The following is a 21,023-nucleotide window of genomic DNA, read 5'->3' as shown; positions in this document are numbered from 1 at the left end:
CAATCCTAGCAACTGTACTTCAGTTCCCCGGCAACGGCGCCAAAATTTGATCGTGTCATTAACCAGTCAAAAATAAAATCCTAAACTAATCTAGCAAGTAGCAAGTAAGGAGTCGATCTACGGGGAACTAGAAGGCTAAATTACTAAGATGATTAGGTGAAAGTGATGAAAATTAAATTGCAATAAATCTGAATTTTAAACTAAAAACAAAAGAAACAAATCTAAACTAACAACGCTGTGCAAATACGGGAGAAGACTATCTTTAGGGTTCGAATCCCCAATGGGTAGCTATTCAATTCGGTTGCATGCTTCGGTTTATTATAACCACAGGCCTAATAATACCACAGAGTGTAGGGTTCCTCCTAGGTATGGACTATCTTGACGAGTACTATCGTCCTTCGCTTATAGGGCTTGGCACGCTTAGTTCGTTCAACTATAATCCATCATCGGTACAACCACATAAGAACAAAATACCATTGCTTGAATGAAAAATAATGAATCACAGAAACAAAATTTTTCTACTAAATACATCAATTAAAATCATCCAAATTGAGATGGGATCTCAACATCAATCAATCAAGCATACAAACCAGAATTTTAAATAACAAACACCATTAGTTCATCTACACCTAAAGATAGAAAGAACTTAGCCAATCATGGTGGAAGGCGACAAAGGACAGCAAAGGTGATGATGATCCATGAAGCTGGAATAGTGATCTTCCTCCTCTCCTTCTTGCCAAACCCAAGATCCAAAAATAAAACAAAAAAGAAACAAAAGAAGAAAGATGAAATAAGAAGAAGAAGAAGAGAAGAGGGCACGGCTAATGGCTATAGAATCGAATGGGATCCCAAATCTGTCCGTGGGTTTTTTATATTGTTAGCTTTAAGAAAAGAATTAAAAAAGAGGTAAAGATAGGAAAGAGGTAGGATTAGAGAGTCCGTAGGTGATTTTGAGTAGAAGAGATATAAGAGAGAGAGAGAGAGAGAGAGAGAGAAGTGGAATAGAACTAGGAAAGGTGGGAGATTAAGTGAATAAAATAAATTAAAAAAAGAGATAAGATAAGGTTTGGATTAGGAAACTAAGAGAGAGAGAAAGAGAGGGAGAGGGATTAGAGAAATAATCCGTAGTAGATGAGAGAAAGATATTAGAGAGGGGAGGGAATTTAATCTACATTATCAATTTGATCAATATTCTCTTTTTGAGAATATCTCTCTTTCTTGGCTCTGGGTGGCCCCAACTCGAGAATTAAAGTTGCTCCAATTAATACTCCGGACGGTATGAGTCCAATATCAAATAGCTTCTGAAAATCTCCCAATTTTATGAAATTACGATTATGCCCTTGGGTCTTCTGTGAAACTTCTTCCCATCTCGTCCTTGATCACATGTGATTCGATCCATGGGTAGACTGATGCCTGTGTAGCATTGAACTCCTCCAACCTGGTTTTCTCAATTTAGGCTCAAAAAATGCACTTTTTCTCCAATTATTCCCATATGTCAAAAATACCCCTGTACCCCAAAAAGGACAGAAAATACCCAAGGTAGCTCCATCCTAAGCAGGTAAAATGCAGAATTAAATGGAATAATTTCACACATAAATGTGCTCATCAGTTACCCTTTCCCGCGATACACCCATTGAGTTGTCGAAGAGGACCAGCCGGCTCCAGCATCTCCCTACCCAAGTCAGCCCGACCAGCCCTCTGGATTGAACTAGTGAGGTAACCGACTCAATATAATTCCACCAAACCGGTGCATAATCTTTATATGTGGCATATAGCCAAAAATTCACCTTTCGGTGCTTCCCAAGCTTGTAGCCCGAGGCTTCCCAACAAATTTGCCCTGGGGCATCCCAGCTGTGCTGAGGCTTCTCGGCATAAACGCCTCTAAGGTTTTATGGTAGTCCTCATAGTCATCCAATACCTTAACCCCTGTTGGCAAGGGTGCATAGCACGGGTGATGAAACTCTAGCCCCATGTCTATATGGCATCGTATGAGTCGGGCGGTGTCAACCATATCCCATACTACGGGCTACCACTGGCTTCATTTCTAAGCCGACTACGGCATCTAGTCTAACATTCACAGTCACCATGATATAATCACAGAGTTGATCAACAGGCATACAATATGTAATAGTTTTGAGTAATTGAACAAAATTAAATAACACAGCATTTATAATTAAAGAATTTAATTGCCGACATAATTAATACTGTTACACGTACATACATAATAATATTTCACTCACCTTGGTCTGGTTCTAAGAATTCAATTGCAAAATCAGTTCCGGCTGTAGTCTGGCTGTAGGCCTCAAGCGCGGGATCAAATCTTAGATTTAAATTAGAAATTTGTCATTTAATAATCCAAACTATTTTTGGATGTCCTAGGGTTGATCTAAGCTCACTGGGTTGAATCGGTGTACAATTGATCATCACTTGGAATTCTCTGGGCTTTGCACTGGGCCATAGGCCTATATCCCGGTGCATCATCCAGAGATGGTGGCCTAGGGGTAGAATGGTCATTTGTTGCATTAGTACATGTTCCTAGGTCATACTAGTTTTACAATACTATTCCCAACTTGACAGTGTTGCAGGACCAACATAGGTAGGGTTTCCAAGTCCTGCAGGGCCTACTTGGGTTCCCAAAGCACTCATACACATGGACAAATATGGGGAGGGGTATTTTGGTCATTTTTCACCTCCCTACACTGTATCATGGCCTTAGGGTGAGGATCCCCCAGTCAGATCATCAAAATAGCAAAGTTTTCCTCACTGGGCGATGTCTGCATCGTCCAGTGCATCGCCCAAAGATTGCAAAATCGGAATCAGGCTGAGATTCCTAGGTTTTGAACCATGGGTAGTGCATGGATCTTCTCCCATGCATGTTAGGTCATCTTGGACCCCCAGGGGCATACTTTGCACTGGTCCTTGTGGATTTTCAATTGGGCCCACTACTTGGCTGCCAGAGGCTGCCCAGACAGCCCAGTAAATAGTAACACAGGGTATCTTCAGTTGCAAAACTTGATTTTGGCCGCATGCAAGGCTGGGTTTACATGTAAAATGGAAATCTAAAGCTACTACCACCTAGGGTTAGGTCCCATGTAGCCAGGGCATGAAATCAGGACTCCAATCAGCCTGTTCTCAGTGTAAGATAGCAGTGCAGCCAAGCACAGTTCTGGTTTCGGTTCCAGATGTAAAAATAGATGTATAAATCAACATAAAATGTTCAGATCTTTCATGCATCTTACTTGTATGGTAGATCTGAGATGGTACTTGGCAGTCCCCAGTTGTTTTAGGCTGCCAGAGGTCAGAAATCCATCAAAACATAGAGAAACAAAGAGGCCAGCAGTGATTCATCAAGGCAGCAGGTATGAGCAGGGGTGTTTATACCTGAACAAGTGTAGGGTAGCTCGAATCCAGGGCCTTGGAGGCAAGGCTGCTCCCTTCCTTCTTCTCCTTCTCTTCCTTTTTCTTCTTCACCTTCTCCTTTCTCTCCTTTCTTTCTTCTCCCTTCCCCCACAGTAGCCAAGGGTCTAAAATGAGCCCAAGGCACTGATATTTATAGCCCAACCCTTGAGTAGGGCCTGTTTGGCTACTAAGGCCTATTTTTAAAATGCATTTTTGACTGCATTCTCAGCCATTCTGGGCACTCTGGTGGGGTCCATAGTGATCCAAGGGTATGAGGTGGTCCCTCAGACTTCCCTTAACCTATGGGGGGGTACCCATGTCCAATATGGGTAGTCCCCACAGATCAAATCATTAAATAATCAATTTTTTCCACCCTTGGTGATGTCTGCATCGCCCAGAGATTTCAGCAAGGCTGATTCTCTGTGGGCTTGCACAGGGGTTTGACGCAGGGACAGGGCTTTATACCCACATGTCATTTAGGGTCTTTTGCACACATTTCCAGGTATAGGTCCCACATTTATGAAGAGGAGAGAGAATACCTGGAGTCCAAGCTGTACATTATGTTGTGGGCTATGCAACTGCAGGGATCAGCTGTCCACCTTCTGACAAGTATGTAGGAAGACATGCACAGGGTTTCTTCATCAAATTCAATTACTGGAGTGATCCTCCACAGTGTGCTTAGATGCTATGTCAGGGGTTCCTGTCCTTCAGTCAAGATTCCAGTCAGTCAAGGTCAGGGTTTGACATTTCTCCCCACCTTATAAAAATTCCATCCTCGAAATTTGCTTACCTTGTAGTTCGAAGAGTTGGGGATATTTCTCTTTCATTTCTTACTCACGCTCCCAAGAAGCTTCCTCTATGGGATTGTTTCCCCATCGAACCTTTACAAAGGCGACTGTGCGGTTACGAAGATTATGCTCCTTTCTGTCCAATATCTCTGTAGGCTGTTCTTTGTAAGTCATGTCCACGTCCAATTGTTCAAGTTCAGTTGAGAGTACATGTGTCAGATTATTGATGTATCTTCTTAGCATCGACACATGGAAAACATCATGGATGCCCTGCAAAGATGGAGGTAATGCCAGCCGATATGCTATGGGTCCTACTTTATTGAGGATTTCATAAGGACCGATGAATCTTGTGCTCAGCTTGCCCTTCTTGCTGAAACATAGCAATCCCTTTGTTGGAGATACTTAGAGGAACACCTTTTCCCCAACTTCAAATAAAATGTCCTTCCTTCAATTATCCGCATAACTTTTCTATCTTGACTAGGCCGCCTTAATTTTCTCTCTTATGACATCCACCTTGTCACTTGTTGCTTGTTTCATCTCTAGCCCAAGATATCTTCGTTCACCGACCTCGTCCCAATATAACGGGGTTCAGCACTTTCTGCCATAAAGTGCTTCAAACGATGTCGTGCCAATGATGGAGTGATGACTATTATTGTATGCAAATTCCACCAAAGGTATGTGGGCATCCCAACTATCACTCATTTCTAAGACACAGGCTCTGGGCATGTCCTCAAGAGTCTGGATAGTTCTTTCTGATTGTCCGTTTGTCTGCGGATGGAAAGCTGTACTAAGATTTAGCTAAGATCCCAATGTCTTCTGTAAACTCCTCTAAAACCTTGAGGTAAATCGAGGATCTCTATCAGATACTATACTGAAAAGCACTCCATGTAAGCGGACTATATTTTCAATATATAGCTGGGCGAGCTTCTCCATTGAATAACTTATTTTGATCGGTACTAAGTGAGTTGCCTTCGTCAGTCCATCTACAATTACCCATATCGCATTCATCCCTTTCCTGGTGTTGGGTAGATTTGTCAAGAAATCTATAGTAATCCTTTCCCACTTCCATTCAGGTATAGGGAGTGGCTGCAATAGTCCATACGGTCGGTGTCTCTCTGCCTTAATCTGCTGACAGGTGAGGCATTTAGACACATATATTGCTATGGTTTCCTTCATACCAATCCACTAGTAGTACTTCTTCAAGTCCTTGTACATCTTCGTACTTCCGGGGTGAATTGTATAGGGTGAGTTGTGCGTCTCTTTATGGATTCGGTCTTGGACATCATAATCATCAGGCACGCACAATCTGTCTCGAAACTTCAATGCACCATCATGGGCTAATGAAAAATCTGGGTCCTTATTGACTCCTTGTTGTACTTCCCAAATAATCTTGGCTAACTCAGGGTCCAATGGTTGCTTCGCAATTACTTCTTCTCGTATCGACGGCTATAGATCTATGGTTGCTAGTTGTATAGCAGTTCCTTTGATCACGAGTTCTAGATCAAACTTTCAGGCTTCCTCTAACAACTGCTCGCTTACGACCAAGGAAGCGAGAGATGCAGTCTGAGATTTTCTGCTAAAACGCATCTGCTACAACGTTGGCCATACCGGGGTGGTACTGGATTTCATAATCATAATCCTTTACTAGTTCTAACCACCGTCTCTATCTCATATTCAACTCCTTTTGGGTGAAGAAATACTTCAGACTTTTATGGTCGCTGAAGATTTCACTCTTTTCATCGTATAGGTAATGTCACCATATTTTCAACGTGAAAACTACCGTTGCCAATTCTAAGTCATGAGTGGGATAGTTCTTTTCATGTTCCTTCAATTGCCTGGAGGCGTAGGTGACCACTTTACCTCTTTGCATTAGGACGCCACTCAATCTTATCCTAGATGCATCAGTATATACTACCATTCCTCCAGTTCCATCCGGAATGGTCAAGACTGGAGCCATTACTAACCGATTTCTCAATTCCTGAAAGCTTTTCTCGCACGCTTCATTCCACTCAAACTTGGTGCCCTTCTTTGTAAGTTTTGTCATTGGTGCCGAGATGCATGAGAAATTTTCAATAAATCGACGATAATAACTGGCCAAACCCAAGAAACTTTGGATCTCAGTGGCACTCTTCGGTGTCTCCCACTCGAGAACCACCTTTACTTTATTCGGGTCTACTTTAATGCCGTCCTTGGTGGCGATATGTCCCAAAAATCCAATTTGGTGAAGCCAAAATTCACATTTGCTAAATTTGGCATAAAGCTGGTGTTCTTACAACCGCTGCAGCATGAATGTAAGGTGCCGAGCATGCTCTTCTTCACTTTTGGAGTACACCAGAATGTCGTCAATAAACACAATGACGAACTTGTCCAACACGTCATGGAATACTCTGTTCATCATGTCCATGAACGTTGCTGGGGCGGTGGTCAACCCGAACGATAAGACTAGAATTCATAATGTTCGTATCGAGTTCTAAACGCCATTTTGTGGATGTCACCGCGCTTGATCTTCAATTGATGGTATCCGGACCTAAGATCAATCTTGGAGAAAACTCTCGCTCCTTATAGCTGGTCAAATAGGTCATCAATCCGTGGCAACGTGTATCGATTCTTAATGGTCAGCTTGTATAGCTCGCGGTAGTCTATACACAACCGTATGCTGCCATCCTTTTTCTTCACGAACAGCACGGTTGCTCCCCAGGGAGATACACTAGGTCATATAAAACCTTTCGTTAGTAGGTCTTGAAGTTGGAGCTGCAACTCCTTCAGTTCGATTGGTGCCATTGGATATGGTGCCTTAGATACCGGCGCTGCACCAGGAATTAGATCAATCGCAAACTCTATGTCGCGGTCAGGCCGTAGCTGGGTCAGATCTTCTGGAAAAACATCAAGAAATTCTCTGACGACATCAAGTTCCTCCAAGGGTTTTACTTTTGCCTTGGTGTCCATCACAGTGACCAAAAAGCCTTGGAATCCTTCATCTAGCAACTTTTGCGCCTGGAGGGCGGATAAGGTTATCCTTCTAGGTTTTCTTTTCGGTTCACTTTGATAAGTAAAAACTGACCCATCTTCCAACTTGAATATTATCTTCTTTTCCGCACACATAAAGTTTGCTCCATAGGCCGATAGCCAATCCATGCCTAATATTACGTTAAAGTCCTTCATATCGAGCTTTATTAGTCGTGCGGTCAAGTTCCTCCCACAAATTTCCACCTGACAGGGGTCATAGACTTCTTTCAAGCTCATGACACTACCCATCGTGTGCTGACTACTAAGTCGTGCCCGATGTCTCTCGGTTGGTCTTCCATCCTACTCGCAAAGGTGGTAGATACGAAAGAGTGGGATGCACCCGAGTCGAATAACACTCATGCAGGTATGGTTGAGACACTCAGGGTACCTAGGGTTCTTATATAATTTAGGTCACATAAGTAAATCTGTTATTCCCTACAACTCAGTAGTGTTTAGTAGACTTACCTGTCAATACATCGAGATTCGCCTCTGCTTCTTCATTGGTTAGCGCGAACACCTTTCCTCGCATCTGATTGTCCCATGGCTGAAAAGGTCTAGCGTAGGGCTAGTTTGGGGAGTTATTGTTGTATCCACGCGATCTGCATTCTTTAGCCATGTGCCCTTCCTTGTTGCACACATAGCATTTATAAGGTGGAACAGCAGGTGTTGAAGCTTGGCTCACTTGACTTGTAGCTAGTCGGGCTGGCAAAGCTGCTATTGTCGCTTGACTTGTGGCCGGTTGAGCAGGTCAATTAAAAGTGGGGCAAAAAGGATTCTGACCCACGTTCGGCCTACGATACAGAGTCGAATTGGGGTACGATCTTGTTCCTCGATAAACTTTGTTTGGCCATCCAAAAGTCTGAAAGTTATTTGGCCTTTTGTTCGACCCAGGCGATGATGTAGTCTTCTCTTTTTCCTTCTCTTTAAATCTGTCTTCCATGGTCTTCGCCTTATCGACCATCTGAGCATAATCCCGAATGTCCATAATTGACAATACTGACCCAATCTCGGGTTTGAGTCCCTTCTCAAACTTCTTCGCCTTATTAACTTCCCCTCTCAGGTGCATTGAAACGAAATGGAACAGGTCCTCAAACCACTATTGGTAATCCAACACTGACTTGGTCCCTTGTACCAGTGCGGTGAACTCAGCTTCTTTCCTGTCCCGGAAGCTCTCCAGGAAGTAGTTCTTGAAGAAGACTTCTTTAAATTGGTTCCACGTGGGATTTGGATGAGTGGCTTCCAGATTTGGCTTAGTAGCCTTCCACCAAGCTTCAGCCTCATTCTGTAGCTGATAACCCGCACATATCAACTTTTGTGCATCCGTGCACTCGAGCACTTCAAATGCCTTCTCTAGGGCGCTAATCCATTGCTCCGGCTGCATTACCTCGGAAGTGAATTTAGAAAATGCGGGTGGTTTGAGTTTCTTAAATCTCTCCATCACCTTGGTGGTAGAGTTTTCCGCTAAGTGTTGAGGCATAGGTGGTGGAAAAATATAGGCCGGTTGGGTGGTGGAGGTGGTGTTGCACGCTCATGCATCATGGTTGCAAATTGCGTAGAAATCTGACCAAGCAATTCTTATTGTTGTTGCATGGTCCGCATCATAGTGGTCATGAATGCAGTTACTTCGCCGGCTGCCATGCTCGGTTGAGGTGCCACAGCAGTGGCTCGAGCAGCCACTGGTGCTTTCGATGAAGCAGCCGATGCCTCAAAATTTTGGGCTTCAGTCCCATTTGGTAGTTCAACCTTCGGTATAACACGTGGGCGCTTTCCTTTGCGACCACTCCGAGAACTTCTCGTGTTGACCATGGTTGCCTTTCTGAAAAGAGCAACACACTCAATAATCCAACACTTCTGTTGAGGTCAACAAAATAATTCCTAGTTCAAACATGTACATACCTATTCCACAGTTCCAGTGAAAGTTGTTGTCATTCCAGCAAGGTGGATTATTATCTTTATATTCATTATAGCTTGTATATATATATTTTCTTTGAAGTGTTTTCTCTTATTTGTGTTCTTATTACTTAAGTATTTTATGCGATGGCAAACTATGCATGACTCTACATGATAGATTTAAAGTTTTTAACCAAAAGCTTTTAAATGTTACCTGAGCCTAACAGGCAAGTCTCTGCAATTGCCAACTGGTGACAATGCTCTGTACGTAAAGGTAGGCTATATCACCTCTAACTTTGTCAGCTAAGGATAAGTAAATGGCTCGATATTCAGGTTCGCTAGCATCCACAAGAGCTAAGTAGATCACTAGTTGGTTCTCAGCACGAGCTTGCACCGTTCGTATCCTGATCAACCTTCTCTTGAGTCGCCTAATATATCGCATGCTGCCGGAGTCTCCAACCGGGATGGGGTAGTATGGTCCTATCAGGAAAAGTTTCTAAGAATCAGGTTATACTTAATTAAAAGAATTAAGTACATGTCTACAAGAATCTAAGCGACTACAATCAATAAAGATATAAATGAGTTGGCTTGAGGCATCTTAGCATCTAGGGTTTCAACTTGACTGGACAACCTATTGAACCTTAGTCTTGGTTAGCCTAGGCTGTGGGTATGGTAAGACCTATGCTCACTACACGTCATAAATACGTATTACAACATACTTACATAACTATGTTCGGATTTGCATAGCATCACACCACTCAGTTCATACATGCACAGTATTAGGCACATAATATTAATATCCATGCACACACAAATTTTATATAGGTATATACATAATTTATCCATTATTAAATATTTATACTCAAAAGTAAATTTCAATTTCCTATGCGTTTTATACTAGAACCCCAAATAGTGTTTATATATTCCTAAATAGGTTATTTGGTGGTATTTGAATTTATTTAATTAATTAAAATTTTTTTTTATACAAGTTATGATTATTTTATAAAAATTTATGTTTTCATGTTTATTGGGGTTATTTTTGGCAAAGCCAAAGTTTCCATAAGCTGTCACACAAAAACAACAAAATTTTAATATCTGGGCGATGTCTATGGGCGTTAGTGCTATCGCCCAGAGAATCGGGACTCAGTTATATTAGTCCGAGAGAGCCCCATTTCATTCTATTTCTTTTCTAAAACTTCCTACACACCTAGGGCAGTCCTTTGGAGGTTTGTGTGACCTTTTCCCCACCAACTCCTTGCATTTCCTCGGGTTTTCCGCGATCCTACGTCACTTTGGGTAAGATTCTTTAACCTTATTTCCCAATTTAGGTATTTTCTTTATTTTTCTTGTTTTGGTTAGGTTTTTATCAATTTCTCATGCCCTAACTTCTTCTTTTCTTCCCTCTTTGTAGTCTAATGTCTACTAGCCACCGAACTACAAGGAAATCCGTAGCACGCAAGAGGCTACGGTCTGAGAGTGAACATTCTTCTTCCTCTACGGTGCCACCTTCTTCTCCTAGGGATGATTCTTCATCGGAGGAGCCGGAGTTCGGTCGGTTTCTTTTCTCTAGGTATGAGCACTCCAGGGATTGGGACAAGTTTAGGTCTCTAAAGATTGTCAATGGTTGGGTAGTATAGGTGGATGACTTCCATCAATACAATCTATTTACTAGGTTCAACACTTTGGGTTAGGGCTCTATGTTGACACCCATAGAACCTTGTTATCCCAACTTGGTTCGGTACTTTTACTATAACCTAGTGCCATCTGGGGCACGGGAGTTTGGATTGGAGAGTAGAGTGAAGGGGGTGGATATTAGGCTGACCACCGTCACATTAGCAGGGATCCTAGGGCTGCCCAACACTGGGGTGAGATGTTATTACAAGCCCCAGGTCGACATTTCTGACATGTTTTCTTTGGAGACCAAGAGGAAGGTCTTCAAAGTATTGACTGGTTCTGAGAGCACACCCAGATCTGAGGCTTCCTACAAGCCTAGTGCTCGCATTATTAGTAGGTGTGTGTCCTACAACATCTATCTTAAAGGCGGAAACAGGGATAGCATTTCCATGATGAGGGCCTATATTACTTACTGCCTACTGGGAGCAGGCAAGGGCGGTTCTAGTTATAAACCTCCCATACTTATTACTCTAGGCCATGCTGTATCACGCCCAGAACCCTTCTAATGGGAACCTTCCATATGGGAAGTTCCTTACTTTGGTCTTCCGGTACTTCGAGGTTCCTCTGGATGGCGAGTACATGGAGAGATACAGGTCTAGGCCCATCAACAAGACCTCAATACTAAAGATGAAGGTACCAGGGGAGCCAGGGAGTGATCCTGAGGAGGATGAGTAGATAGAGATGCAGGGTGATGATGAGCAGGGTGAGGAGCATGGAGAGGAGGGAGGCACTCAAGGAGATGAGCAGGGTAACTTCGAGGAGTTAAGTGCACAGTTCACAGATTTGCCCACATATGAGGCAACAGGTGCCACTAGCTCGCATGTGCCAGAGCCATCTGAGTGGTCACAGGTGATGTCACAGTTCTATGGCCTCAGCACTTAGCTCACCGATATGGCGTCACGGATGGATCAGGGCTTCTCATCTCTGGAGAGTAGAGTGGGATCTGTAGAGCAGCGTCTAGACTTTTGGGACAGATTCTACCGCATTGACTCTCGCCAGTCTCAGCCTCCACCAGAGTAGTGTTCCAGCCAGCTTCTGACTCGACTTTACGTGGTTCAGACTCACATCATCTTACTTTTTTTTTTTAGCCTATGTATCTTTTTTTTTGTTCGTGGTGTATGTAGCTTTTTTTTTTTTTTTTTTTTGTCAGCTTATGTAAGTTTACAAGTAGTAAAATGTCAAACTTTATGTAGTGGCTCGGCCACAGTTACCTTTGAATTAATGTAATTATTGCATCTTTTCATTTAATTACATCTAGCTCCCCTGTAGCATTTACATTATTACATGTTTTAATGTTGGTGACTTATTATTCCTATTCTGCATCCCGTGAATGTAAGAAGAGCCTCTCGCTCTGATACCAAGCTCTGTCACACCCCAAACCACCCCTGGGAGGATTAGGTAGGTGACCCGAATTGCATAACGGTAATCCGCCAAATCCCACAGATCTAGAAGCAGTTAATATATTCACGGTCCCACATTCATCACTTAACCACAAGTAAGATCAGAGTGTTGCAGAGAAACTACAATTATAATAACAAAAGAGAAAGCGTAGTGATACAAGAAATGATGGTGATATATATACATAAGTTTTGAAACATTTCCTAGTACAACCCACAAACTGAAAAGTAAAGCTGACAAAAACAAAAGCCAAAAGAAAATATATACATATATATATATATATATATATATATATATATATATATATATATATATATATAGAGGGCGAGATAGCTCAACCCCAAAAAGAAAGAAAAACTAAAACTGCACCACAAGCAAGACGGGGATAAACTCCTAACAAAAACAAAAAGGAGTCCCCAAGATAAAAAGCATCAAGTGCGCTCCTCACTGGTCTTCATCAATGACCACCGAGAACGCACACATCATCGGCACGACCTCCATCGGGGTCCACACCAATATCATCATAACAGTTAGGGCTCTCCTCCTCGTAATGAGCTGCCATACTACAACGGCATCCACCTGCAGAATCATCTAGAAGAAAAACATATATAATAGAGTGTGAGCCCCACTGAGCTCGTGAGCAAAACATATCATCAAGCATGCACATGCAACCACAATCCACATGATCCTAGTTGATATGCAAGTCCAGATTATTTATTAGCCACCTAACAATACAACTAAGTCAGGTTAGTGCTACTACAATCCCCAATACATGTATCCCTGGTGTGGGCTTGATTACCCTTTCCCGCAATACACCCATTGAGTTGTTGGAGAGGACCAGCCGGCTCCAGCATCTCCCTACCCAAGTTAGCTCGACCGGCCCTCTGGATTGAACTAGTGAGGTAACCGACTCAATATAATTCCACCAAACCGGTGCATAATCTTTATATGTGGCATACAGCCAAAAATTCACCTTTCGGTGCTTCCCAAGCTTGTAGCCCGAGGCTTCCCGGCAAATTTACCCTGGGGCATCCCAGCTGTGTTGAGGCTTGCCGGCGTAAATACCTCTAGGGTTTTACGGTAGTCCTTACAATCATCCAATACCTTAACCCCTGTTGGCAAGGGTGCGTAACACGGGTGATGAAACTCTAGCCCCATGTCTATATGGCATCATATGAGTCGGGCGGTGTCAACCGTATCCCATACTACGGGCTACCACCGGCCTCATTTCCAAGCTGACTACGGCATCTAGTCTAACATTCACAGTCATCATGATATAATCACAAAGCTGATCAACAAGCATACAATGTGTAATAGTTTTGAGTAATTGAACAGAATTAAATAACACAACATTTATAATTAAAGAATTTCATTGTCGGCATAATTAATACTGTTACACGTACATACACAATAATATTTCACTCACCTTGGTCTGGTTCGAAGAATTTAGTTATAAAATCAGTTCCGACTGTAGTCTGGCTGTAGGCCTCGAGTGCGGGATCAAATCCTAGATTTAAATAAAAAATTTGTCATTTAATATTCCAAACTATTTTTGGATGTCCTAGGGTTGATCTAAGCTCACTAGGTTGACTCGGTGTACAATTGATCATCACTTGGAATTCTCTGGGCCTGGCACTGGGCCATAGGCCTATGTCCCGGTGCATCACCCAGAGATGGTGGCCTAGGGGTAGAATGGTCATTTATTGCATTAGTACATGTTCTTAGGTCATACTAGTTTTACAATACTGTTCCCAACTTGACAGTGTTGCAGGACCAACACAGGCAGGGTTTCCAAGTCTTGCGGGGCCTACTTGGGTTCCCAAAGCACTCATACACATGGACAGATGTGGGGAGGGGTATTATGGTCATTTTCCACCTCCCTACACTGTATCATGGCCCTAGGGTGAGAATCCCTAGATCAAATCATCAAAACAGCAAAGTTTCCCTCACTGGGCGATTTCTCTTGGCGATGTCTACATCGTCCAGTGCATCACCTAGAGATTGCAAAATTGGAATCAGGCTGAGATTCCTAGGTTTTGAACCATGGGCAGTGCATGGATCTTCTCCCAATGCATGTTAGGTCATCTTGGACCCCCAGGGGCATACTTTGCACTGGACCTTGTGGATTCTCAATTGGGCCCACCACTTGGCTGCCAGAGGCTGCCCAGACAGCCCAGTAAATAGTAACACAGGATATCTTTAGTTGCAAAACTTGGTTTTGGCTGCATGTTAGGCTAGGTTTACATATAAAATGGAAATCTAAAGCTGCTACCACCTAGGGTTGGGTCCCATGCAGCCAGGGCATGAAATCAGGACTCCAATCAGCCTGTTCTCAATGTAACATAGTAGTGTAGCCAAGCATAGTTCTGGTTTCGATTCCAGATGTAAAAATAGATGTATAAATCATCATAAAATGTTCAGATTTTCCATGCATCTTACTTGCATGGTAGATCTGAGATGGTACTTGGCAGTCCCCAGCTGTTTTGGGCTGCCAGAGGTCAGAAATTCATCAAAACACAGAGAAACAAAGAGGGCAGTAGTGATTCATCAAGGCAGCAGTTTTGAGCAGGGGTGTTTTTACCTGAACAAGTGAAGGGCTGCTCTAATCCAAGGCCTTGGAGGCAAGGCTGCTCCCTTCCTTCTTCTCTTTCTCTTCCTTTCTCTTCTTCTTCTTCTCCTTTCTCTCCTTTCTTTCTTCTCCCTTCCCCCACGATTTGAACAGTAGCCAAGGGTCTAAAATGAGCCCAAGGCACTGATTTTTATAGCCCAGCCCTTGACTAGGGCTTGTTTTGCTGCTAAGGCCTATTTTCAAAATGCATTTTTGAATGCATTCTCAGCCATTCTAGGCACTTTGGTGGGGGCCACAGTAATCTAAGGGTATGAGGTGGTTGCTCAGACTTCCCTCAACCTATGGGGGGGCCCATGTTCAATATGGGTGGTACCCATAGATCATATCTTTAAATAATCAGTTTTTCCCACTCTGGGCGATGTCTCTAGGTGATGTCTACATCGCCCAATGCATCGCCCAGAGATTTCAGCAAGGCTGATTCTCTATGGGCTTGCACAGGGGTTTGACCCAGGGTCAGGGCCTTGTACCCACATGTCATTTAGGGTCTTTTGCATACATTTCTAGGTGTGGGTCCCATATTTATGAAGAGGAGAGAGAATACCTAGAGTCCAAGCAGTACATTATGTTGTGGGCCATGCAACTGCAAGGATCAGCTATCCACCTTCTGACAGGTATGTAGGAAGACATGCACAGGGTTTCTTCATCAAATTCAATCACTGGAGTGATACTCCACAGTATGCTTGGATGCCATGTCAAGGGTTCCTGTCCTTCAGTCAAGATTCCAGTCAGTCAGGGGTAGGGTTTGATAGACTCTCAAGCTAAGCCCTTTTGGGAACAAATGGTTTGTTGGTTTGGGTACGGGTTAAGTTATGGTTCGGGGAAGGTATTAGGCACCCCAGTCTGCCTAGACTTTTTGGTCTTTCTATTGCTAGCCATAGGTAATGGTATAACATGCTTTGGGAGAATGAAAAATGCAAGAAAACTGTACAAAAATAAAATACAAGTGAGGTAGAGAAACACATACCCAGAGGTTTGGCTACAAGGCAAGGGTTAGTATACGGGAAACAAAATAAAGGGCTCAAAGACCTATGGGACCTAAGCATGATTAAGTCTAATCTAAGCATGATAAGGGGATGAACAAGTAGAGCAGATGATAGTAATTTGATGCATGTGCATGGTGAAGCGCATTAATTAAAGGTAGAGCATGAAAACATATGCATGATGTATGAAAAGATCAACATGAACATTTGCATGGGGGAGTCTTAGACTACAAGGGATGGAGATAATGTAGATATGCATGCATGCAGGTAAGATACAACATAAAAGTGATACAAAAACACAAGAGTACGTGTGATCATCATCTAGGGAGATGGGATCACCCTCCTCCGGAGATGCAAAACGAAATGTAAAGCGAAAACCATGTAAATTAAAGAAAACTTAAGAACGAAAGAGAACCTACCTAGTGGGAGGAGATTAAAATGGAGGTGTGGAGGTTTCCCTTTTGTAACTCAGGAGGTTTGTACGTTGAGTAAGTATCGCCGCTTGTAGGGGGCTTCTCTTATCTCTTTGTGAGCAACACTTCGTAGTCAAGCACCGAGATTACCGGATTGGTGTCTCTAAGCCTTATTTTTTTTAACCCAAACATTCTCTAGGACCCGGGCTGGCCCCTAGAATTTTACTAAGAATAAAATCAGCAAAGAGAATACAAGGGGGGGGCATATCCGCCTTACCCTAATCCGAGAATACGACGGCACACTCACGCGCTCATTAGCCAATCTCACTCCCATACAAATAAAACCCCAGAAAAAGAAAAGGAGAAAGAAATTATTTCCTCAGGACCAAGAAACCCATTGAATCTTCCCTGATGATATGAAGAAGAGCTAACGGGAGATTACTTTCCGGCCCAAATAAGGTATTAGCAGCCGATGTGCGAGCATAATTAACCAGCCAATCCGTCGCCCTGTTGCCCTCTCTAAAGGTAAATGTAATTCCCGCCTTTAGAGCGTCAACCCAGTATACAATATCATTGAACCAGTATCACACCTTCCAAACGTTGCACTTTCGTGTGATAACACAATGCACCATAAATGCTGAATCAGAATTTACATGGAACTCACAAAAGCCCATATCTGCGCAAAGTTGAAAACCATCCCTTAAAGCTCTAAATTCTGCAAAAGAGTTTGTACAAACTCCATAAAAATTGGAGAAAGCCGCTAACACACACCCACAAACAAAACGGTGAAAGCTAATATATAAATCAACTGAAATAAAAGGTAAATGTATATAGGGCAAGGTAACTCAAGCCCCAAAAAGAAAGAAGAAAGCTAAGAGCAGAAACGAGGATAAACTCCTGTCAAAAACAAAACGGAGTCCCTAAGACAAAAAGCAGCATCAACATCCACGTCAACACCCTTCACGGGTCAGTCCTCAGTAGTCACCGAGAACACTCAGACCATCGGCACAATCTCCGTCGGGGTCCACACCAATATGGTCATAACCACCATGGCTCTCCTCCATGTAATAAGCCTCCCCGCCATAGTGACATCCACCTGTACAATCATCTAATAGAAAAACATGTATAACAGAGTGTGAGCCCCTACTGAGCCCATGAATGAAACATATCATCATGCATGCATATGTAACCACAATCATATGGATCCTACATGAAAATATTGTTCAGTTATTTATTAGCCACCTGTTTGAGTTAAAATAATACTGCAGAGTACAGGTTAATCGTAGCTACGGGTCGAACATGAGGAGATATACACCACCCTATTTTATTCACTTTAAAGTAATGCAAAGTGAACCAAATTAAAATGCTAAATTAAACTAATTAAACTAACAAATTAACACATCCTAACTCACAAGCATCTAACGAATTAAATTTGCATGTATTAAATTGGCGTCCTAATACATATCCATCTAACCTATCAAACTAACGCGGATTGGAAGGGATAAATTGCAGCCACACACCACAACCACATAAAAAAAAATAAAAGAAGAAGAAGGAGAATGAGAAGAAGAAGAGACAATGAGATAGAAGAGAGGGAGAATGAGTTTAAGAGTTTAGAGAGTAAAAACCTGGATGTGCTTGCATGAATGTAGTTGAAGAGCTTGAATACCTGAACAAACCTTGCATGGTTTTTTCTTCTAAATCTCCAAGTCTTGTCATCAACTTAGGAACTTAGACTAGAAAGCTCGAAACTAAATTAGAATTATTACAACTATATTGAAGACATAAAATTAAAGCATGAATCAAAAGCATTACAACCATGAAATAAAAATTATAAAAGCAAACTAGAACTTGGAAAGCCAAAAATCACAAATTAGAAGGAGAAGAAGAAATTTCACTAATTAATTGAACTAAAAACTGAATTAAAACTAACTAAAGTTGAACTAAAATTGAACTAGAACTAACTTGTTACAACTCAAAGGGCAAGGGGTATTTATAGGGAGAAGAGAGAAAAGAGAAGAGGGAAGTGGTAGGAAAAATATTCCCTAAAAAAAGAGAATATTCTATTCTCTTTCCTCCTTTACAATGCCTTGAATCCAAAAAAAAAAAGAAAAAACATAGAAAGAGAGAGAGAAAAGAATCCTAGATACATAAACATTCTCTCTACATGTCTTATAAAAATACGCAATCTATTTTTTTGTCAAATTTTTTAGATCTCCAAAATGCCCCTGAATCCCCCCCGCCGTCAATGGTCAATCTACGAAACGTCGAGTCCCCGATCAAATACATCTTCCATTCCCTTCGCTCGTATCCTTGACCCTGCTCACATTTCTACGGTTCTTCCTCACCCTTTTAACCGTGACTCCCTCTCTCTCTCATCTTTGAGAAACCAAATTTGCGGGAGAAGCTTCTGATTTTTGCGATTTGATTGAAAAGCATCGACGAAGATGAAATCTATGTAAGTGTTTTCATAACTGCTAGGTATTTTCATAATCGCATCTTCTCAGCCGTTTCCTTGTTTATGGACCTTGGAATCCTTGAATCCTGCTGCATATTTGTTGTTATGGATACGGAAAGCGTCGGATCTAAAGAGGCTTCTGAATCGTTTTTTTTTCTTTCTCTGTTTCTGTTTTGATCAAGCGGAGATCGTGATTTAGGGTTTTTATGTCGAAAGAACTGTGACGAAGGAACATTGGTTTCTTTGCAAACTCACGTCTCTTTTTCAATCTCTATCTCCATTTTTTTTCCCGGTTTCTCTCTCTCTCTCTCTCTCTCCATATGGAACCTCCCTCCTTACAAACCTTCATTTCCTTTCTTCAATCTCTATCCGTCCAAATCACCCTCTCTGCAAACCCTTCTCTCTATTTCCCGTGAAACCATATGCAAACATTGCCCTCAGTAGCTATCAGGATCTTCCTCTCAATAAACCTCAAGATTTCGTTCTATTGCGAATGAATAGACAAGGATCTAACGTCTCTTTATTTCTTCGACTTCTTTAAATTTTCATTCTTATTCACGTTGGCGATCAAAGAGATTAATCCTTAGATTTACACTTGTCAATCGTTAAAGATTCCAATGCTTCCAAAACTTCCGCTTCGCATCTCTATTTTTATCCCCCTACACCTCTTGCAAATGCCCTGCCACTCCATGGGTGCCGCTGTTGAGAAGATAAAGTAGGCCACAATGGTGTTCTATGGTATCTTTTTTCTTCAATGGATCATCTCGATAAACCTAAAAGTGAAGAGATTTGAGATTGATTTATAAGTCAAGTTCACACAGATCAAAGCTTTAGACCTGAAACACTACTGTTCTGTAGCTTCTTTACTAGAAAATGGGAATGATTTTTACGAATAATGGCTAACTGATGAACAAGTATTCTCAATAATCAAATTTGTTTTATGTTTTAGCAGCCTGCCTAGCATAAAACCCTTGCATTGTATCCTGAGAGGTCTCCAATTTGGAAGACTACGATACTTCTCTCCGCATCAACTGAGATAGTTTTGCCAAAAAGAAGTCATTTTGCTAAGTGTTGCTTGTAGTACTTCTTAAACGCACCATTTTCTTGCATGAGGTAACCTTTTTAGAGTATAAAAAACCCTTGCATTGTATCCTAGAGGTCTTCACCACTTTACAATATCTCATGGTGCTTTTAGCCTGACAAGGAGAAGAAGGCATAGAGGAATTGCTCAGTCTCTTGTGGTTCAAGAGCTGTAAAGCAGAGATCAGGCTTTGTTAAATTTTGTGGCGCTAGGGGAATGCATTATGGTACATTAGAACGTGCAGTGTTAAATTTTCAACCATTTGGAGGGTTCCAAGACAAATAATGACCTTCCCTCATGAAGCGAGAAGTCTCTATCCATGTTTATTATGCTCTTGCCCATGCCTATTCCTTATGCTTTTCTATTCCATTTCTGACTTCTCTGTGAAGCTCTTAAATTGTTAGCAAGCTATTGACACTCATGAAAAGAACTTTAAAAAAAATATTTCAAACGGATTTCAACCGAATGATCATGCTCCCAAAAATTGGTCTCAATGATTCATGTCAAAACCCAAGTTAGAAAAATATTTACTGCGGCCATAAGGGAAAACCCATATTTCAAATTTTAGCAGAATATTCAAACCATCTTTCTGCACTATTTTCTCTCTATTTTTTTGTGGTATGTTGCATTGAAATTTCCCATTTTAAAATATCTCATACGAATCTCTCTCTCGCTCTCTCTCTCTCTCTCATACAAAAACACGACCTTGATTAGATTGGGAGAGAAACCCACATGGAACACAATTGTTCTTTCAGGACTCCAATCAGAAGTTACGGCAGGGACGAGTGTACTGTGTCTAAGCAGCAGTTCGGATGTAGTTTTCATGCAAATCAAAGATACCTGTCTAAACATTGAGTCTTGTTTGTTGAAACATGAAGGATGAGCAAAAGGTGAACAACAACAACTAAAATTGGGGGAAAAATGGAGAAGCTGGACAAGAAGATGAGAGTGTCTTGCAATTCATGGATTCGCTATCTTCCATACTGTGCCAGGTCAGGTGTGCTCCACCTTTTCTATCTTATTTATTAGGAAACGATGTTGGATTATTATTTGTTCTGTAGTTTATTTCCTGTGATTATTTGATTGATACCTCTGTTGCTGATTTTCTTGTTTTATTTTATATTTATTATTGTGTTAAATATCCAGAACGTTTCTAAACAAATTGAAAACATCTATTTATAAGATTGTGGCTTGTGGATGAACTCACCTGTAATTTCACTTTGATTTTGTTATGAAACTTCTTGTAATATCATATTGTTGTGTTGACTTTTCTTTCTTTTTTTAGTGGCGTGCTAATTGGAAGCTAT

General features: G+C 41.7%; 1 long non-coding RNA gene across 1 annotated transcript; it reads left to right on the top strand.

The window, feature by feature from the left end:
* Positions 1-849: 849 nt before the first annotated feature.
* On the top strand, positions 850-20,077 carry LOC122648278. The gene is made up of 3 exons (XR_006331053.1): positions 850-864; positions 9,454-9,456; positions 19,929-20,077. It is a non-coding gene; the product is annotated as an uncharacterized LOC122648278 (long non-coding RNA).
* The last annotated feature ends 946 nt before the right edge of the window (positions 20,078-21,023 follow it).

Source organism: Telopea speciosissima, chromosome 1 (genome assembly GCF_018873765.1).
Source record: "Telopea speciosissima isolate NSW1024214 ecotype Mountain lineage chromosome 1, Tspe_v1, whole genome shotgun sequence".
In the NCBI taxonomy this organism is placed as follows: domain Eukaryota; kingdom Viridiplantae; phylum Streptophyta; class Magnoliopsida; order Proteales; family Proteaceae; genus Telopea; species Telopea speciosissima.
Note: the sequence above shows the minus strand (reverse complement) of the source record. Positions and strands in the feature narration are given on the sequence as shown.